The 6,265-nt window shown below is 33.0% G+C and overlaps 1 long non-coding RNA gene and 1 pseudogene across 1 annotated transcript; both read left to right on the forward strand.

The window, feature by feature from the left end:
* Window positions 1-1,885: 1,885 nt before the first annotated feature.
* On the forward strand, window positions 1,886-2,510 carry LOC142535143 (uncharacterized). The gene is made up of 3 exons (XR_012817391.1): window positions 1,886-1,967; window positions 2,086-2,349; window positions 2,450-2,510. It is a non-coding gene; the product is annotated as an uncharacterized LOC142535143 (long non-coding RNA).
* A 16-nt stretch (window positions 2,511-2,526) lies between these two features.
* LOC142535141 (uncharacterized) lies at window positions 2,527-5,819 on the forward strand (annotated as a pseudogene).
* Window positions 5,820-6,265: the final 446 nt, after the last annotated feature.

Here is a 6,265-nt window from a genome sequence, read left to right on the forward strand (position 1 = left end):
TGTTAAACGTCGGTCGTACACATCGGTCTCGGGATGTGACAGAGTTGATGTAATTTAAATATTTGAGTTGTAATGTTACCATCAATTACATTTTTTAGTAAAGCGGCAAACACATGGTCTTACTATTGGTATGAGATGCAAGATCACGTGTTCGATTCTTATTGATTGCAACGAGTGCAATTACTAAGAGAGAGATTGTTGGAGTGCAATTATTATTCATGTGACAATCGGAAACATAGCGTTTAAGCTACGATACGATTTTAAAGAGCTGAATTGCACCGTTACCATGAAGTACAATTTTTGGTAAAACGATAAACGTTCGGTGTTATACAAGCATTTATCAATTTTCAAATCAAATTTCATAATATATATAAATTACGCAATCTAAGAGTATGCTTTAATTGCTTCATTTGAAAGTTTTATTCAAATTAAAAAGATTTCGAAGACACTTGCGCGATAGCTGCATGATTATAACAGATTTCAAATTAATCCAATATAATTTTACGTCTTTCGAAAATAAATTCTTATTTTAATTTAAATCAAATATCTGATGAAGCATTGGATCATGTTTCAGCAAGTGCGATTTGTATTTATTAAAAAGAATTGTATTTTTATTAAATTCACGGGACAAAATAAGTTAATATGTGTTGGAAGCTAATTAATTGAAAATGAGTTGGATAGGGGGCTATTTATTACTAATGCTAGGCCTAAAAATGTTACCTTATTAGCTAACAATAAGCATCTTATTAGACAGTCTCATAAATTTATATTTGTAAAATAAGTCGATTCGATCTATATATATGAAAAAATATTGTTTTTTAATGAAATTTTGATATAAAAATAATATTTTCATGAATTGGGTCAGATCAAATATCCATATCCGAAAATCAACTCGTGATCCAATCTTTGAGAGAGGAAATGGACTTTGACCAGATAATGACGTCACTCTGAAAGTATAAATTCTGAAAAACTGATACTTTAGGATCAGATCATTCTTATTTACATAATTAGATCGTCCCGGAAAGAATTATTTCATTAAAGACCAAATTAGATTTAAAAAAAAAACTTACTTTTTTAAAATATTTACTAAATCTGATTTTTTATTTCTTTTAAGAAAGTGACGGTTTATTTTAGAAAATATGATAATAAAAATTATTTTTAAAACTTTTAAAATTGAAATTACAATAAAATTCTAAATCATATTTCTAGAAAAAAAGACCACTTTATAATTTAAAAAATGGGGAAGAAATTTCTCATCAGTAAGTCATAAATTTCTTAAATAACTGCTTTTTATATATATAAAAAAATGACATAAACTAGAGGATGAATTAAAAATTTTGGACACTAATAAATCATTTGACCAAACAACAATAATTTTTGACGGCACACCCACGTTTCTCGACTTAATATTCTCTTACACAGCAAACCCACCTCTCCCCACTTATTATCTTCTTGACAAAAAACCCCACAACAAATTTCATGTTTTTTTAAGTTTACTGGTATATTATGTATGTATATCATATCATATCACATTTTTATTATATCATAAAGTTTTAATACGTTATAGAAACTATTTTGGTTTTACTTGGTTATACCAATGTCGAATTTCATATATAACTCTGAAAATAATTATTATTAACTAACAATTTGGACAAAAATGACAAAAAGATATTCTTTCAAATTTTACTCCACTAATTAACCGTTGTCTTTTTCTATTAACATTAAAATTCATAAATTCAATTCCATATGATCTCAATTTCTTTTATTTCATTTTTTTCTAAGTTACTTATGCTATAAACTTTAATTTTATTTATTTTTCTAATTTTTTTGAAAAAGAATATTCATATATTATTATTCATACATCTCGTGTGTTTGGTTTGGTTTGGTTACTAGTAATAATAAATACCAGAGAATTTCATGCCTGTAGGCAAGCAAAGAAACGAGTTATAGTGCCCAGTCGCTTGCAGGTAACGATCTCCCCTCATTTCTTGCTGTCAAAATCATCTTCCCTCCCAATTAGGTCGGATTTCAACTTCTTCAGACCCCGATTTATGGCTCTTTTTTACTCAACGTGTTTACTTACAGGTGCAAAGTCCATTCGTAATTTGAAATATTCAAAGGAGTAATGAATCGAATCACCGGCCTTTTCATTGCTTCAAACTGAATCCAGAGCCCGTAAAACAATTGATGCTTATTTCAAATTCAGTAAATCCTTTTCAGTTTCCTGGAAATGGGTTATGTCTCTAGCTTCATTTTCCAGAAGATAGCATCTTTAATTCAGGGTTTTTTGTACTTTATATCCATTTATTTTCTCCCACTTCTCAGTCTCGTTTTCGCGTGGTTTTCCAGGTTCGTGCATGTCTTTTTTTCTAGTGTCATGGATTCTTTTTTATGTTACTTCTTTAAGTTCTTTATGTGTGTTGTTTTATTCGATAGTTTTCGGACACAGGCTGCAGAAAAATGGCGATTCCCCGTTTAATCAAGAGACCGAAACGGGGAAAATGGTGATTGTTTATGAAGAAGAACATGAATCGGAGGCGTTTTTGAAATTTCAAATTCCCCACCCTTGAGGAATTTATAGAATTCCAGGAAGATAGAATGTTTTTCATTTCGTTCTGAAGTGATTCCCTCTGTGCGAGTATCAGTTCGCACGAAGAAACTGAAACTTCACACGTGAATGAAGTTGATGGAAATGGAATCCGTGATGCATCTGAAGATGTAGAAGGTTTTTGTGATATAAATCTGGAGCAGGTGTGATGACGTGAGTGTGAAATCTCATGCTGAAAATTTGGCCTGGAAGAGGTTGAAACAGAGGAATTTCATGGAAATCGAGAAGATTTTCTTGATGAGCCCCTATTTCAAGATGGCGAAAATTCTGTGGTGGAATCTGATACAGACTTAACCAACGATGAGTTCCTGTCCAACAAAGATTTGGACGATGGATTCGATATCGATATCGAGACAAGTGATTCAAAGAATGAGTTGTCGGAATTCGAAGAAAATCAAGAATTGCTGCAGCATTTTCTTTCCACTGGTGGCGACCCACATGATCATATAACATTAAACTCAGATTTCCTGTCTCAGGCCGATTTTTTTGACAAGAACAACGACATAGAACTTAGGACAAAAGATCAATCTGAAGAGCACAAATCAAAGGACTCGCAAAGTTCGCATTCGGATGATGCAAACAAATTGGAGTCATTGTGGGAACATCAAGAACTGATTGAGCAGCTGAAAATGGAGCTAAGGAAAGTTCGGGACACGGGTCTCCCCACCATCTTCGAAGAATCGGAGTCGCCAAGAATATCGGAAGATTTGAAGCCATGGAAGATTGATGAAAGGTTCCAGCATGAAGACTGTATAGGGAGCTTCACAAGTTCTTCAAGAGCTACGGAGAAAGGATGCGCAAATTCGATATTTTGAACTACCAAAAGATGTATGCCATAGGTCAGTCCACTACTCCCAATTGCCACATTTTTTTAGGATTAAAAAAAAAACATGAAAATTCCTATATATACTAATTTTTCTAAAATTTATATTTCAAGTAATTTTTTGGTTTCGAGAATAATTTTCTTTTAAAATACTAACGTGATATAAGTATATTTGACATTAAAAATTGTAAGTTTTTTTTGTTTTTTTTAAAAAACTACTCATATCATGATTCATATCCCAAGTACTATAAATGATTGCCGTAATTTAATTTAAAGTAGGTTTTTTGTGAGACGGTCTCACGAATCTTTATTTGTAAGACGAGTTAATCCTACCGATATTCACAATAATAATTAATATTCTTAGCATAAAAAGTAATATTTTTTCATGGATGACCCAAATAAGAAATCTGTCTCACAAAATATGACTCGTGAGACCGTCTCACACAAGTTTTTATTTTTAAATTATTAGGCTCGTGTTATTATTGCATGGAATTTTTTTTCTCTCACTTCCGTTTATACTTAAGTATGCGTCCAACGGGACTACAATCCTAGGTGAGCCAATAGAAATATAATAATATTTTTTTACGAGATTGAGGTTGTGATCATGATTACATGGTGAATAACAATTTTATCATGCTATAATAATAATGTTGAAGATGGATGGGAAGGGCCATTTGGATTTTTTTGAACATAAAAGGATTGAAATTATATCAAGTTTGGAACGAAATTTAAACCTCTCCTCCAACTAAAAACAACGGATTTGAACCTCCCAATGTAAATGACCTCATGCAAATTTGTGTTGACCACAGGCTTCTTGCAGCTAAAGGACCCTCTCCACTCAATCCCACCATCACCACCAACACTAAAATCCCTAGTTACCCAGAATCTGTGGCAATGGACACACAAAATCCATGGCAGCGACCCATGAAGAAGTTCATAACCGAATTGCAAGGAGACCTCGAACTCGTATACGTTGGCCAGATTGCCTTTCTTGGGAATTCTTGCATTGGCAGTACGAAAAAGCCTGGATTTGTGGGTTTCGGATCCTGGTGGAGTCCATCGGTACAACGAGGTTGCGGGAGAGTTTCAGCAGTTCCAAGTGCTTATTCAAAGATTTATAGAAGACGAGCCATTCCAAGGGCCTAGAACTCACAACTACGTCAAAAATCGATGCGTTCTTCGCAACCTTCTTCAAGTTCCTTTGATAAGAGGTTAACACTGAATCTTGATTGTGTACTTTAAATACCACGCTTAGCTTGTGTTTGGTTTGAACTAGGGGTGTAAACTTGCTAGCTGAGTTTTTCCTAGCCAACTCGAAAAATATTCGATTTCGCATCCTAATTATTAACACGTTCTAACTTTTTGGTGTGCCAATTCGAGCCCAAGCTATTTTGTTCAATAGGTCGGGCTGAGCTTCTACTTTTGAGCAATAGTTAGAACATTTCACAATCATAGTAAATTATTTCGATTCAGCTCAACTTTGAGCTTCATATTTTTATTGATATTCGATTCGTTTCGTTCACGCTCTCAGTTTGATTGATATCATCATACATGGATAAGTTCGTGAGACTTATATATATATTTATCTCTATCCTATCCATGGATTTAATATAAAGTCTTGTTTATTATATGATTTAAAATATTTGAGTTTCGCGCATGTTTAATAAGATAGATTACATAATTTGGCAGAGGACAAAGTAAAAGACAAAAGGAAGAATGGGAAAAATGACATGTTGGATGAATATGGTGTGACAAGTGGAATGTTAGTGGAAATAGTGGAAGAATCGATCCGATTGTTTTGGAGATTTATCGGAGCTGACAAGATTGCACCGTCGCATCAATCAAGAAAATGGCTCAGGTTTCCAATTCTGAAGACAACAAGCTTCTTCTTCACCTCAAAAAAGATCTCTCAAGGTACACATCCACTGTTTTTTATTCTATAATTTATATCGAGTTAAAGTGAAGTATTCATGGATTTTGATCGTTGTTGGATGTTTGTATATTCATTAACAAAAAATCAAAGGGTTTTCAGTGACTAAAAATGTGGTTCAATTTCAATTTAGTGTTTTGGTAAATATTCTTGACATGATGTGCTTGTTCCGTTTGGTCGCGGAATGGAATGCAGAGAAGGAAGAATCAAGGACGTTTTAAGGAGCGAAAATTGTATTCCTAAGGAGATTTCGACGGGGCAGTGGATGAAGATGAATGGGATCAAGTCCTCTACTTTTTCTCGCAAGTAGATATGAAATTGGTGTGTAGGGTTTTGAGCATGTCGAGATTGACGAGGGATCATTTGGTATGGTGTCATAATAAGTTGAGCAGGATTAGTTTTGTGAATAGAAGAAAATACATGTGCAGCCTGCAGCTTTCTTGTTGTTTCCTTGTTAGGTTTGTTATGATTTATAAGGTAATTAATAAAGAAGGTGTTTTATTTCATTTGTTTCGGGGACATAAAATTTATTTTCCATTTTAGTATGTTGTCGAAGGGGATTTCTTGTTGAACGAGGACGAATATAAGTAATTATTATCAGAGACATCGTAGAATCACGCTTAAATAGATCTAGTCAATCGGGACATGACAGGTTAAAATGTTGAAAAATATATTTAAAATGTGAGTATTGAATATTTGAATGTTGAAATAAGAGTTGTAAATATTGAAAATTAGTGGTGTATGATGTAGGTAATGATGTATTTTATTTTTGGATTATTGTAAGATTTCCTCTAAATAGATCTCTCATTTGTGAAGAAATCACAATTGAGTAGAGAGAAAAATATTATAAAGTGTGTAGTTTGGTAAATTTTGAGAGTTTGAGATTTTTACTTTTTACCATAAA

Source organism: Primulina tabacum, unplaced genomic scaffold (genome assembly GCF_025594145.1).
Source record: "Primulina tabacum isolate GXHZ01 unplaced genomic scaffold, ASM2559414v2 Contig813, whole genome shotgun sequence".
NCBI lineage: Eukaryota > Viridiplantae > Streptophyta > Magnoliopsida > Lamiales > Gesneriaceae > Primulina > Primulina tabacum.